At 44.0% G+C, this 15,875-nt stretch overlaps 1 long non-coding RNA gene across 1 annotated transcript in view; it reads left to right on the forward strand.

Moving 5' to 3' along the window:
* LOC148130861 (uncharacterized) overlaps nucleotides 1-14,489 on the forward strand; it is a 45,008-nt gene extending 30,519 nt beyond the window's left edge. Inside the window, exons 2-3 of the long non-coding RNA XR_015749382.1 lie at nucleotides 12,037-12,112; nucleotides 14,294-14,489. This is a non-coding gene — a long non-coding RNA (uncharacterized LOC148130861). The remainder of the gene's footprint in view (nucleotides 1-12,036; nucleotides 12,113-14,293) is intronic.
* The last annotated feature ends 1,386 nt before the right edge of the window (nucleotides 14,490-15,875 follow it).

The following is a 15,875-nucleotide window of genomic DNA, read 5'->3' on the forward strand; positions in this document are numbered from 1 at the left end:
TCAGGGATTATTGTTATCATTTGTTGTACAGCCAGATGTTCAGCCTGGATTTGGCATTTTTATTCATCTATTGAGTTGTTTCCAAGGACCTGGGTTAGCTAGAGATTGATGTTTGATGGTGTTTTTTGGTAACACTTCCTTTTGCTACTGACTGATGGTGAATTTGTCAATGCTGATGGTGTTCAAGTGGTGCTCCGGTTGTTTTGGGATTGCACCCAAGGCACCTATTACTATTGGTACAACCCTTGCTTTCCCCCCCATAATATTTATATTTGAGGCCTTTGTCTTTTCTTATCTTCTCCAGTTCTTTCTCTTCTATTCCGCAGGCACTGTCCTGTCCACAATCCAAACACTTTTCTTTTTCTTATCGACAATTGTTCAGTCTGGGGTGTTATTTGGCAGGTGTCTGTTTGCTTGAAGTCCCAGAGCAATTTAACTTCTTCATTTTATATTACTTTCTTTATTTCATGGCCCCACCAGTTCTTGCTTGCAGGCAAATAGTATTTTTTGCAGATCTTCTAATGATGATTATTATTTTTGTATTATTCTATCCCACTTTAGAAGCTGATGCTCGGGTGGCGGTGGAAGGAGAATTCAGTACACAGGGACAGAATCAACATACTTTTCTTCAAAAATTGGCAGATCTGCAGATCCTTGGATGATGGTTTTCTTTGAAGCTTTGAGAAAGTAGCTTTAAATCTAAGGTCAGAGCTGGTTTGAATAAACACTGTATCTTGACATTTGCCTTCAATTTTGTACTTTCCCATAATACATTTTGTTTTCTTTTGTTTTTTAATTCTTCTGCAGCTGCCCTGAGTGCTTATATTCACAACGCTTGTGTTGGGAAAAACAAAACTGCAGGGGAAAAAAACATAACTGTGAAACTTTTAAAATATTCAGAAGTATTTTGCTTTCACTATTTCTTTCTCTCCTGGCAATATATAATTAAAGAAAACATCCTTCTAATTTGACCAATTTGTTTCTCCTCTTTTGCTCGATTTTTTTCTAGAGCAGGGGTACAAAAAATGGGGCCTAGCAGCAGCCCCTTTATAGCCCTGGAGCCCCCAACAGGTGATGACCTGCAAAGTTTACCCCTAGATTCCTACTTTAATAATAATAACTATGAGCCAAGATATTAAACAAAGGTGCTTGGTGCTTGCCCCCTCAAAAAATATCCATGACTAATTTGTTTATGTCTAAAAATATCCATTTTTGTGTCACCCCCCCTCTCTAAACATAACAGAGTATTGGTTAGCACAACCAATTTTTAGAACTTGTTAATCAAGATTCAAAGTAAGCGTCTCAGAGAAGATAGGATTCCCCACAGAACTCTTGTTACTATCTTGTGAAAGAAAATGCACCACAGACAAGTGAAATGAGGATAGGAACATCTTCTTTGATTTGATGTTACCAGGGAAGAGATGGGTATTAGCAATTGCCATACCTTCCCTTTAATGTGTGCTATGTATTAATTAGTACTAATGTGTACTTCTATTCCTTATGTGTACTTAAAGGAACTAAAAACAACTGATTTTTGAACATTGCTTTCCCTTCCTTTTTAGGATGGCTACCTATTTTTCTTTTCAGAGCTTCCTCCTCCTACTGTATTTTCTCCACAACAACTAGGTGAGTTGGCTGGGCTGAGAGAGAGTAACTGGTCACCCAGCTGGCTTTCACGGCTCAGGTAGGATTTGAATTCACAGTCTCCTGCTTTCTAATCTGGTGCTTTAACCAGTAGACCAAACTGGCAGAACACATGGACCAGAGGTGGTATTCAGCAGGTTCTGACCACTTCTGGAGAACCAGTAGTGGAAATTTTGATTAGTTCGGAATACCACCTCTGACTGGCCCTGCCCCGATCAATTCTCCGCCTCCTGTGTCCAAGCTGATCGGCTGGATCTTCTTTTGTTGCCCTGTACAGGAGAATGGAGCTGGAAAGCAGGTTAGTGTGATGGGGAGGAAATGGGATTTTGCAGTAACCTTCCCCCGGGAGTGGGGAGGGAATGGAGATTTTGCAGTATCCTTCCCCTCCCATGCCCACCAAGCCACACCATTCCCACCAAGCCATGCCTACAGAACCGACAGTAAAAAAATATATGAATCCCACCACTGACATGGGCACAGGAGAATGTATGTATCTCAAGTTCTAGTTTTCAGGGAGTAGTAAGGGAGGACTGACTCTCCTCTGCCAAGCTTATGAGTTACCCTGAATGATAAAATGGATCATTGTACTGACTCCAATGAACTATGTAGGAACTCTGTGTAGTACTGAAGCAACATTCTTTCTTGCAGTTCACTTTTAACCTAACAATTAGAATTGAGTAGAAGAAACAGTAGATAGAACACAGGGAATCTAATCCTTCATATTAAACATCTCGACACTACTACCCACACATTAAAGACAGAAGGAGGAGGAGGAGGAGGAGGAGGAGGAGGAGGAGGAGGAGGAGGAGGAGGAGGAGGAGGAGGAGGAGGAGATGACTAGGCAGCAGTTGATAAGCAAATTAGGCCACAGAAGGAATGAGGGCATGGCAAATGTCTCAGGCGTTCTACGCACCATAAAGCAACATGAGCTGGATGTCATGAGGCACAAAGTCAAATAAGTTATAATAGGGGTTACAGAAATAGTGGGATGAATCAACCAGTGGAACAATGAGATTGATGGGTACCCCTTGTTTCAAAGAAAGAGTGAAGTCAATAGAGGAGATGACTGCATATTAAAAATGAACTGAGCAGATGCATAGAGATCCATTGAACTGATGATAACACAAATAGTCATGTGAGTTCAGATAAAGCAGCAAGCTGGCAAAAAAAATGTCTTGCCAGGAATCTGCTATAGACCAGCAAATTATGTAGAAAAATTTTGAAAACAGATAACTGAAGGCTGAAACAATTGCAGTGGAAATTTCAATAATTTGAGTATTTGTTGAAGACTAATCTTGCTAAGCTTACTATGTCAGATAAATTTTTGAATTATGTTAGTGATCATTTCTCCTTTCAAAATATTGAGAATGGTTCTAGATGATTTGCTGCTTTGGATTTGGTCCTTACTTACAGGGAAGGATTGATTACATATATTAAATTGGTGGGAACTTTGTGTCGTGTCCGTCGCGGAAAGGAAGCTCGGAGTCAGTGACTTGGTTTCAGCTCTTTGTTGGCTCCGGATACAGCTTAAGCTTGAGGGAAAGACTGCGGCTTTTATTTCCGAGCCGCGCGGCGCGTTAATGGCACCGCTTGAATCTCCCGCGATTAGTTTCCACCAATCGCGGGGATTCGTGAACGGCCAATCAGTGCGGCTCGCCGACCAATCCGGTCCGCCGCGCGCTTTAGCCAATCGCGACGCGGGCTACGAGTATGTAAATTGACTGTACAGAACACCCCTCCCTCTTGGTTCGGTCCTACGTAACGTAGTCCCGTAGGTAGGCGGGGCTCGTACTTGCCTACTTGACTTGCGCAGATTAGTTGTTGTTTGGCTCCCGGCCGGTTCGGTCGGGACCTCTGTTCTCTTGGCCTTGTCGATGGAACCCCCTGGAAGGTGTCGCTGGGCCTCTTGTTGCAGCTCCCTCCCGGTCTACCCGGGTTGGTCGAAGCTGCGACTTCGCCGCTCCTGCCTGGTCTTTCCGGGCTGGTTGAGCTGGCCTGGCTGTTTCTTCCTGGTGAGACTTCGGGCTGGCTGTTGACTGGTGAGTATTGCTGGTTATTTTCTATTTGATCCCCTGTATCTTCCCTCCCCTCTTGGTTTGTGTTAACGGGTCGTCTGTGTTTGGTTGCGTGTCGGTTGTGTTTTTGTTCTTGATCTTAATTGATCGATGTGGCGTTTCCATGTTTGTCCGTCGGTTGTCTGTAGCGGTAGGAGTGGGGTCCTGTCAGTTGGGTTATAGTTGCGGTACCCATAGTGGGTCTCCGGTAAGGTTTTTGCATAGACTGCGTCGCCTGGTGCAAAAACCCGGTGCTTGCTTGATGAGTCCGGGGTTTTTCCGGGTTGTATGTGGGGTGTAGTCTGTCGAGTGGTGACCTTAGTTTTCTCCCCATCAGTAATTCTGCCGGGCTTTTGTTTGTCGTTGTGTTTGGGGTTATATGTTGTATTAGGAGCATTTTATTTATTTTTTCTTGTATGTCCCGTGTTCGATTTTTTGGAGGGTTCTCTTTGTAAATTGAACCATCCGTTCTGCCCTACCATTGGCCGCCGGATGCGCCGTCGCTGTCAGTGCGTGTCGTATGCCTCGTTCCGCTAGGAATTTTTCGAATTCCAGCGAGGTGAACTGGGGTCCGTTGTCTGACACGATGACATCCGGGAGGCCGTGGGTTGCGAAAAGCTTGTTTAAGACCTTGGTTACCGCATCTGTTGTGGTGGTCTTCATGTTGCTTACCTCCAGCCAGTTGGAGTAAGCATCCACCGTGATGAGGAATGTGTTCCCTTTTGTGGGCCCGGCAAAATCTATATGGAGTCTCGACCATGGCCCCCTGGGCGTTTCCCATTCTAATATTGGTGCTGCGGGGGATTTGGTCTGGTTTCTTGGCAGCGCGAGCACTTGGCTACCCAGGCCTCGATCTCCTTGTCCATACCTGGCCACCAAGCATAGCTTCTGGCCAAAGCTTTAGTCCTCACAATCCCCGGGTGCCCTTTGTGTAATAATTTTAATACTTTCCCTTGCAATTTTTCCAGTATGACCACCCTGTCCCCCCATAGCAAACAACCTTTCTGTAGTGACAGTTCTGTTTGCCGGTTTCGAATGTCCTGAATGCTTCATCGTTGTCTTTCTCTGGCCATCCCTTTTCTACCCAATGTAATACCCGTGCCAGACGCTTGTCTTTATTAGTCTCTCGGGCAATGTCTGACGCGTTATGGGTAGATCGGGCAATGTCTCTATGCTGAGGGTGGTCGTCGTGGGAGCTGGGTCGTCGTCTAGGTCGGGAAGCGGCGAGCGGCTCAGCACGTCTGCATGGGAGATCATCTTACCGGGTCTGTGTGTGAGCCGGTAGTCGTAGGCGGCGAGGAACTCGGACCACCTTGTCATCCTGGGGGATAGGATGTTCGGGTGGCCTTGTTCCCCGCCAGGATGCCCAGCAGTGGCTTGTGGTCCGTGATGAGGTGAATCGGCGGCCGTAGAGGTACTCGTGGAACTTCTTTACCGCTGCGACGATGGCCAGTGCCTCCTTGTCTAATTGGCTGTAGTTTCTTTCGGGTTTGCTGAGTGTTCTCGAGAAGAAAGCGATGGGTGCTTCTTTTCCGTCCGGAAGTGTATGGCTGAGGACGGCGCCGGCGCCAAATGGTGAGGCGTCGCATGTGACGGCGATGGGTAGGGTCTCATTATACTGAATGAGGACGGCATCCGAGGTGAGCAGGTCTTTGGTGTTCTTGAATGCGGTGTCCTCCCGTTTCCCCCAGGTCCATTTGGCCGTCCTGTCCAGGAGCCTATGCAAGGGCTCCGCCGCTTGATCGCCTTTTGGGGCAAGAACACATTGTAAAAATTTAGCAGTCCCAGAAATGCCTGCAGCTCTGTTTTGTTCTTGGGTGTGGGGGCTTCCTTTATGGCTTTGATTTTGCTTCCGGTTGGGTGGATGCCATGTCGGTCTAGGAGGTACCCCAGGAACTCGACTTGCTCTGTGCATAGCTGGCATTTCTCTTTCTTCACCTTCAGCCCGGCCCCTTTGAATTTTTCTAGTACCTCCCTTAGGCGACCCTCTAATTCCTCCTGGTTGGCTGCCGACACTAATACATCGTCAAAATAGGGGACCACCCCTTGATTCCTCGCAGCAGCCTCTCCATGAGGCTCTGGAAAATTCCTGGGGCCACGCTGACTCCAAACTGGAGTCGGTTACAACGAAACGCTCCCGGTGGGTGACTATTGTTTGCGCCTCGGCGCGGTTTCTTCATCGACCGGCAGTTGCTGATAGGCTTGCGCCAGGTCGAGCTTCGCAAAGACCTTGCCCCCCAGCGAGTGTAATAGGTGTTGCACTACTGGGACGGGTAGGCGCTTTGTTGCAGGGCGCAATTGAGGGTGGCCTTATAGTCCCCGCAGATCCTTACTGACCCATCTGGCTTGACTGGGGTGACTATAGGGGTCTCCCACCGGGCGTGGTCGATTGGCTGCAAAACCCCTGTTTGACGAGCTTGTCAATCTGCTCGTCTATTTTCTTCCGGAGTGCAAAAGGCACCCGTCTGGGTTTTAGGCGTATGGGGGCGACATTTGGGTCTAGGCTGAAGGAGATAGGGGCCCTTTGTACTTGCCTAGGGTGCCGTCGAATACTTCTTGGAAATCCCTCGCCAGTTGCTGCTCCCAGTCGGCCTCTGTGGTGTGGTTTATTCCCGTGACCTCGATCCCGAGTGGCGCGAACCATTGGAGTCCTAAGAGGCTGGGTCGGTTCCGGTCCACGATAGTCAGGGGAAGTTTCGCGGTGCGGTTTTGAAAGTCACCTCGAACTGTCCGGTCCCAATGACGGGGATGCGGTTCCCCTGATAGTCCTTGATGATCAGCTTCTGGTTCTCCAGTCCTCTTTTCTGGATGTTTGGCACCAGTCGCTTGAGTTCTTTCCAGGCGACCATGGAGAGGTAGGATCCGGAGTCTACCTCCATCCGGCATGGCTCGCCCTCGATGCTCACCTCCACGTAGACCTTCCGGGCATCCGTGGTTTCGGCATGGCCGATGGTGACCGTCTGGTGGGTTTCTTCTCTCTGGCGGCCTTCCCGTTCCATCACCCTCGGTTGTCTCGGCTCCAGCGATTGTCGGCTTGGCGATCTCTGGTCCTCGGGGGGGTGTCGTCTCGTCCCCGGTTGCTTGGTTCTCGCCGGCGGGGGCTGTGTGTCTTTCTGAGTCGGCAGACTCGGGCGATGTGGCCCTTCTTGTTGCAATGCCGGCAGATCGCGTCGATGAACCGGCATTCTGATCGAAGGTGATTTCCCCCGCACCCGGCGCACTGGTTCCCCGACTTACGACCCCGTTGATCTCGCCGGTCCCGTCCTGTTTGTAGCGGTGGAGCGTCTTCCTCCTCGTCCGTGGTATCGGAGGCGGAGTCCAGGTCCCCGTGGTGTGTGGTGGTCTCTCGTCGGCTTGCCTCGGGGGTTTCAGTGCGGTCCCCGTTGTCTGCCCTCCGAAGTCTGGCTGCTGACTTCCGGGTGGCTTCGGCCGCGGAAGCTTCGGCCAGGGCGTCCCCGAGGTCGATGTTGCCTTTTGCCATCAGTCGACTTTTTAGTGCCTGATCCCTGAGGCCTAGGACCACGCGGTCTTGGAGGACATCGTCCAGGTCCCGGAACTCGCACATCCCCCTAGGTCCCGCAAGGCGGCTATGAAGTCGCTGATGCTCTCGTCCTGCCGCTGGTTCCGCCGATAGAACTCATCCCGCCGGATGAGGATGGGCACAGCGGGGCGTAGTGGTTCCGAAGGAGTGGCTCGAGATCGGCCCAGTCCATTGCCTTCACATCCTCGGGCTTCGCGAGGGCTTTGGCCATCTTAAACACTGCGGGCCCGCAGTGTGTGAGGAAAACGGCCCTTTTCTTTTGCCCGTTCGCATCCTTCAAATTGCTACTTTCGAGGAACATTAGGAATCTATCCGTGTACGATTCCCAGTCCTCGGTAGCTGGGTTGAAGGGTGCTGGTGGGATCATGCTGGCCATCTCGTCGGTCTTTGTCTTCCTCGGGACACGTGCTCGGTGGTTATTCTCTGTATCCCACCCTCGTCGCCAGTGTCGTGTCCGTCGCGGAAAGGAAGCTCGGAGTCAGTGACTTGGTTTCAGCTCTTTGTTGGCTCCGGATACAGCTTAAGCTTGGAGGGAAAGACTGCGGCTTTTATTTCCGAGCCGCGGCGCGCGGTAATGGCACCGCTTGAATCTCCCGCGATTAGTTTCCACCAATCGCGGGGATTCGCGGGCCAATCAGTGCGGCTCGCTCGACCAATCCGGTCGCCGCGCTTTAGCCAATCGCGACGCGGGCTACGAGTATGTAAATTGACTGTACAGAACACTTTGGGTTGTTAAGAGTTGTTAAGAGTTTTTAATTTTAGCAAAAAGCTTGGTTAAAAAGACTCAGTCAAACAGAAACCATAAAATTTAGAAAAACGGATTTTAACCAATCAAGAGCAACAGTAAGGAAAATGTCATGGGAAAACAATCTTGAAGGCAAGCCATTGGAACTTCTTGAAAAAGAAATTAAGGATAGTGCAGTCTGAAACAATAGCAAAGAGGAAGAAAATCAGGCGTGATTTGGGGTGTGGGGAGACTGGAAGGGGTGGGGTGGAGCAGGGAGGGGCCAGCCAGCAATTTAACAACCAGTTTGGCCGAAGTGGTGTGAACCGGTTGAATCCCACCACTGGGTCTATGTCTTAATAGATGATTGAGAGAAGGCATAGGAACTCACATCCTATTTTGTTTATGAATGCATAGCAAATAGTGATGTGAGAAGCATGGTGTGATGATGTCTTGGAGAGATTATGCAGAGATGCTTATAACAACATATTTTAAACCTGTGAAACAAAGAAAATGTTAGAAAGAGTATAAGAATGATTCTTCCTTAACTTCCTACGATATAAGGAGAGAAGGGAAAACCATACAAATTTTTGAGATTGTTACTATAGCAACAAAGCATGTTTCCATCATCCTTGTGGAGTCTGTTCCTTGACTTGATCTAACTCAAAAGGTTGACATCTTAAATCTGTATTACCCATTCCTTCACTCTTATACCTTGTTTTTAACATTTTCTTTGTTTCTTGGGCTTAAAACATTTTCTAATGTGTATGTGTGATGGTTCCTGCAGTTTCTTCAGGTCATTTATGTGGCACACCACATATAGATTTGTGAAAAGTCATGACCAGGAAAATGCTGTAAGTTAGAGTGTGGTAAAATATCTTTTAGTGAATGTGAATGCCTTCAGGTCCCTAGGCTCTTATGAAATACACCCTAGAATACTGAAGGAAAAGGACAAAGAGCTGTTGGGATTTCAATCAACTAACTTTGAGGAGACCTGGAGAACAGAGAAGGTACCAGAGGACTAGAATGGAGCAAATGTGGTGTCCCTCTTTAAGATAAGAAAAATAAGGATTCCAGAATTGACTGACCAGTGAGCTTAACACAAATATATGGAAAATATTTGTAGAGAATACAAAGATGATCTTGTTGTAGCTACACAGGAAGCAATTACTGAGTTACTGAAGTCCAGAATGATGACACAGTAATTGCAAACGGCTAAAGCAAGCAAGTCCTCATTGAACTATAAAAAAAGGAGGAAGAGGTATAATATAATCAGGCTTGCAAGATTCTGTTATTATAGCCAATTTCAATAAAATAGTTTTAGCCTTTGTGTGGCATTCATTTCCTGATCTCATCTACTTAGTGAACCTGACAATGTTAAATAATAAAATAAGCTATTGGTAAGACAATGCCATAATTGCTAAGAGTTAGCATAGCTATTTCAAAAATAGGTCATGTGAGACAAATCCCAAGTCCTTTGACAAGGAAATTACTAGGACTAGGGGAAGATGAAAAAAATGTCCACCATCACTGAAACTAGGAACAAAGATAATGGCTACCTAGTTTTCATTTCATTTAAATATAAGAAAATACTTTCTGATGGGGGAGGTCTATATACCAGTGGAACAGTCTCCCTATAGAGTATTGGGTTCTCCACCTCTGAACAGCTACCTCTCACTGATGGTTTATTTGATTTTCCTGTACTTTTCAAGGGGTTTAACTAGATTTTGGTGATCTCTTCTAACTCCACAGTTCTATGATTTAAAGACTCTATACTAGCATTGTAATGGTCAGTAAAAAAGCTCCTTGAGAGACAGGAAGAGGAGGAGGAGCAGCTGCAGACTAGGCAACAGTCAGGAAGAGGCAGCTTAAGCCACAGAAGAAATGAGGATATGTGTCAGAGTGCACACAGTATGACTATGTGAGACAACCCAGGAACAAATACAGTAAACAGAGGTTTGTATTTTAAATTGTGGTTTTATTTACAAAGAATATATACACATACTTTATGGAGCCTCGGTGGTGCAGTGGCTGGAGTGCAATACTGCAAGCTACTCCCACTGCAATTTGGCAGATCAAATCCCACAGGCTTAAGGTTGACTCAGCCTTCCATCCTTCCAAGGTGGGTAAAATGAGGACCCAAATAGTTGGGGGCAATAGGCTGACACTCTGTAAACCGCTTTGAGAGGGCTGTAAAGAACTATAAAGCAGTATATAAGTCTAAGTGCTATTGCTATTGCTATTTAGTCAGACCTCAAACAAATAGCAATCAGCAATTACAGCACGGAAGCACACATACACACAGAGATACAACCCAACAGGGCCTCTTCTTATTACAGGCTCTTAAAGTGATATCAGCCCAAAAACCTTGCTGACTCATTCCCAGTATTACATCATTGTAACAGCTGGTCAGCTCTTAAATCATTATCCTGACAATATGACAACTGTCTTGGAAGATGCCCTCTTCCCCGTTTCTTGGACTGTAAAGGTAAGGTGGGAGAGATTTCAGATTCATGAGATTCTGCTACTGTTACTTTACAACAAAAGTAATGGTAGTACTCATGATTAGTGCTTGTTATTTGGACTACCTCGACAAGCTGGTATCTTTCCACTGGATTTCTACCAGGAGATGACTTTACTATAATTAGGTCATCAACAGGTGCACTTTAATATTGTTTTCTTTCTTAAAGTTGAGTATTATTCTCCAAAGCAGCTGGTGATTTTTAATACATAATGAAAACATTCCACTATGTTCAATTTGATAGTTGATAAAATGGAGACTTGTGATTACCATCATGCTATTGTTGATCATAGGGAAGAGAGCATGGAATTCACAACTGCATTTTGGTGATTTCAAGAGAGACAACAATGGTTCACAAATAATTGCATGAGTAGCGGCTTAAGGAGTACTATCCTCACATGTACCGAAGATGAGAATTTGAGAATTAAAATGCAGCATATGATAGTTTTCAGGTGTGAAATGCACAATGCACACAGAAGTAAGAATCAAGCTATATTTTTAAATGCTATGCTATTTGTTTAAAAGATTTCTAAACTATTGTTTGAGAAAAGACCCCCAAGGCTATTTGCGTGACAATAAAATGGGATAAACAGTTAAATAAATATATTTTGATCTGAAATTTAACAACAGATTCAGCTGAAAAATCTATGCAATCATTTAAAGTTAATCTGAAAGATAGTTTAAATTAAAACCAATAAGATAATACCCTAATTAATAATACCCTAATACCCTAATTCACAATTAGACATGAAACTTTAATCTTGAACAAGGAATATTGAAACACCCTTTAATATTTTCCATTCTAGTTTCTTTTCTCTTCAAAATATGAACCAAATCTGATTTTTTCCAAGGGGAAAAATGCGTAATGAAGCAAAATTTTAATTAGTGTTTCCCCTAGCACTTTGGGTTTGATACATCTATTTAAAAGCTGAAAAATGATTGCAGATACATTAGAGTGCTTTGGATTGCCCTTGAGAGTAAAAGTGAATTTGGATTTTTAACATCTCCCTGATATTTAATTTGAGGCCAAAATGATAATAATGTAAGACATGATTTTTTTGCCAATTTTTTTTTTTAAAAATGGCTTCGTTTAGACTGAGGAATTGATCTTAGTTTTGAAGACTGCCATTAAATGTATCCTTAATTTTGTATTAAAGAATGACAATTATTTTGAGACCAGAATATTGAATAATGGATGCCAAGATTTCAGAGCTGTGGTGCCTCACCATTCATGGCTTTCCAAAGATGCTGAAATCACAGCTTCCAGGAGTCCCAGCTAGCATAGTTAAGAGTAGGTAAAATTGTGAATTGTAATTCAGTAACATCTGAAGGGGAATACATTTTTTAACTGTATTTTACATATACCAAAATTCCTCCCCAGTGACATGCAATAATATATTTATTTATCATATTTCTTTCCTACCCTGTGTTGAAGGAGCCTGTACTTTTAGCATGACTCAGATAAGGAAGCTACAGGCAATAAATGAAGCTCATATAACTTGAATTTTTGTTCTCTGTTCCGAATCTAATCTTCTATTTCATCCTTCTTCAGCCTGGACAGCCTCCAGATGTGTGAACTTCACCACTCAGGTTTCCTTAGCCGGTATGTTGAGAATTCTGAATCAAATGTAAGTATCTTCAGAATAAACCATACTAGCTCACTGATGTTATATATTTTTCCAGTCATGAATAATCTGAACTAAGGACAATGTGGTTCTTCTGCATTCTGATCTAAGCCCTAGATCTCATTATTTGAAGTTAATTTAATTATGTAGTATGGATAACAAGGAAAAAGGGTGCTAAAACTTATGATAATGCAAAGTATTTTTCCCCAAGGGACAAATACATGAAATGCTATTTGTATTCTCTGTCAGCATTTATAGAAAAAGCAAGGGTAGAAAATGTTAATTGATTATTAAGACTATTGCTATGCATATTTTTAGCTATGAATAATGCATCAATGAAAATAATCCATGCAAAAATAGAGATTCAGTTGAGTTTAAATCACCCAAGGCAGGGTTGTACTTAAACACATTATTTGTTTTAAAGTGTAAATCCATTCACAGAATGAAATATCTGACTAAAAATCTAGAGTTCAGACTCCATTTAAGACTTTATTGAAAGGCTATTGACCATTACTGAAGCACTTTTCTGAGTTAGAGCTTTTGCTTACTTAAATCAATTTGCACTTTACTGATTCCCTTAAACCAGGGGTCCCCAACCACCGGGCCGTGGACCGGTACCGGTCCGTGGAGCACTCTGTACCGGGCCGCAAAGGAAAAATAAATAAAAATGGCGGCTTTCTTCGCCTTCGGTGAATGCTGCTGGGATCGGGGATCAAGGACACAAATGAGAGAAGGGGAGGAGGAAGCAACCGAAGCCTGTCCTGCTCTCTGGCTCAGCGGCTTGGCTTCCTCCCGCCTTGTTCCTCTCTCAGTCGCTCTCTCGCTGCTCCACCAGCCCAGGAAGAAACTGCTTCAAAGAAGCCGGGGTGTGTGTGTGTGGCTTTTCCTGTCGCCGCAGCTCCTCCGAAGCGCCCGTTCACCCCCACCCCGGCGCCAATCAATCCAGGTTCAATCCAGTGCTCCGTTCTGCCTGCCTGCCTGCCTTCATTTCTGGTAGTTTCAGAGCAGCTTCGCTGAGAATAATAACTATTCGCCTCTTTTTCTCAGCCGAAGCTGCTCCGAAACTACCAGAAACCAAGGCAGGCAGGCAGGCAGGCAGGCAGAACGGAGCACTGGATTGAACCGCGGGCGGCGGGCGGGGCGGGGTGAACGGGCGCTTGGAGAAGCTGCGCTCCGAAACCACCAGAAACGAAGGCAAGCAGGCAGAACGGAGGATTGAACCGTGGGCGGCGGGGTGGGGGTGAACGGGCGCTTTGGGGAAGCTGCGCCGACAGGAAAAGCCACCCTGCTGGCTTCTTTGAAGCAGTTTCTTCCTGGGCTGGTGGAGGAGTGAGAGAGTGACTGAGAGAGGAACGAGGCAGACACCTGAGGGATGAGGCTGAGGGAGGGAGGGAGACACCTGAGGGATGGGGCTGATGAAGGCAGGGCCGAGAGGCGAGGCTTCTCAGCCGTCCTGCAGGGACTATCTGTCACTCAGGGTTGCAATGAGGAGGCATTGGCGTTCCCTGAACTTGGTGGTTTGCTGGCTGACGTTTTATTACCCGACTAGGTAACAACATCAGATGTTACCTAGTCAAATAATGAAACGTCTGCAAGCAAACCCACCAAACTCGACACCCCCCGGTCCTTGAAAAAGTGTTTCTGAGTGAAACTGGTCCCTGGCACAAAAAAGGTTGGGGACCACTGCCTTAAACCACTGGGATTAAAAAGGAAAACTAGTACCACAGAAAACTCTTTTCCTGATGATTTATTATAATCATGTCACATACTGAAAAAAGGAATGAGACTGATGAATCTAGACAAGGCTATGCAACTGATGTTGCTGTTCAATATGGGTAAGCCTAGGATATAAGAGAACTCTGTGCGCCTCTTTTTAACACATTTATTGATTTTAAAAAAAGACAAAAGAAGAAATAAACAGTATGACAAAGTGGTTAGAATTATATCACCATAACATCAGTAAAATACAGTATAATAAAACTTTACCTAGTTCCAACCTTCAAAGGCTTAGAAGTATTATGTGATTTAATATCATCCAAAAGGCATATTTTAAAATTCATGGTGGCACCATATTCTATGGAGAAGGATGAAGATTGGTTTTAACAGCCCCCTTACAACTGAATTGTCATTTCATAGAGAGAGAATTGGAAGTTGTAGTCCAACATATTTTCTCTTTGCACCCAGGGAGAGAAAAACATCTGGCACTGCCTAGGATTGAAGTTTCAACCTCCTAAGTATGAGGCAAGCAACTTTACCTCTAGGCCACTATGTCGCTCTACAGTATTCAGAATATAATGACATGTAAATGAGTATTCTATTAGATGACAACTAAGGAATGATTGGCCATGTCTATGGAAAAGAAGCCAATATAATGGACCTATTCTTCCCATCTAAGGACTGGTAAGAATGTCCTGGTAATAAATTTGCTTTCCTTAAAATTCATTGGACATCTGGTATTCTGATATAATCGTGTCTAACTTTAGAAATAGATTTACTATTTAGTATTTCTTTACTATGAATAGATTTACTATTTTTCATTATTTTATTTTAGGAAAATATGACCTTTGACAGCAGAGATGTCCACAGGATCCAACCCTTTCAACTAAGTGATTAACTCAGCATTGCATCATTGTGATGCAAGCACCATTCCTTTGATGTGAGTGTGTGATATCATGGTACACATACAGAAAGGATAAAGTTTGTATGATATCAGTACATTAGTGGTGTCATTATTTATGCCCCACACTTAACAAAGCAGAGGTGGTATTCAGCGGGTTCTGACCAGTTCTGGAGAACTGGTAGTGGAAATTTTGAGTAGTTCAGAGAACCAGCAAATACCACCTCTGACTGGAGATTTTACAGTACCCTTTCCCTGCCATGCCCACCAAGCCACACCCACAGAACCAGTAGTAAAATTTTTTGAATCCACTGTAACAAAGCCTTTATTTTTACAGTATTGGATAATGGATAATAATAGATACTTAAGCTATTTTGAGAGACAATATTCAACATCCATCAAATTACATTGCATGACATTTGATTTTTGATCATGTTTGATAAGGATTAACAATTAACTTCCAGCATTTATAATTCATTCTTTGTGCTTTGGTGCCTTTTTATGGAGAACAGACCTTAACAGACCTTAGCTGTTAACTCTGTAATATTATTTTTTAAAAAATTGTCAAAGAAATTAAAGCAGCTACAAAGTTTAGAATTGCTAGATTTTAACACTAAGCAATTTATTTGATTGGGAAAATAATAAAGACGGGACATAAATAAATAAAGAAATAACAAAATCAAATACAATAAAATTTGATTCAGATAAGTTGAATTTTATTTCAATCTTCAGGATGAATGTAGTAAGCCTGAGCATGATTTTATCCATTAGGGATTAATTCACAGAAAGAAATGGAGGTTTGTCCTTAGAAAAGGGATAATATCAAGTCACAATATTTGAATCCCAATAATTTGATCCAAATAGATATTTAACCTCAGTTTTATGGTGAAAATGTGAAGCACAATTTAGTTGAAAAATTGATAAAAGAATGATAATTTGTTGGGTTCAGGCCCACTCATTGTTCAGTTTGTTGCTTATTGTTAATTTACTCCAAGCTAGGCTAATTCTAATATATTTAAAAATATATTCTGAATGTATTTATTTGGTTATTATTTCATAGCATTTTTCTGTTGATCAGCATCCTTTCTCCCCCTTAGAAATAAATCTTTTGTCCTTCGTGTCTCCTTCTTTTGAAGAACGAGACTCATA

Source organism: Notechis scutatus, chromosome 4, assembly GCF_049901735.1.
Source record: "Notechis scutatus isolate UNSWTSFEM ecotype Mainland chromosome 4, rNotScu1.2, whole genome shotgun sequence".
NCBI classification, from domain to species: domain Eukaryota; kingdom Metazoa; phylum Chordata; class Lepidosauria; order Squamata; family Elapidae; genus Notechis; species Notechis scutatus.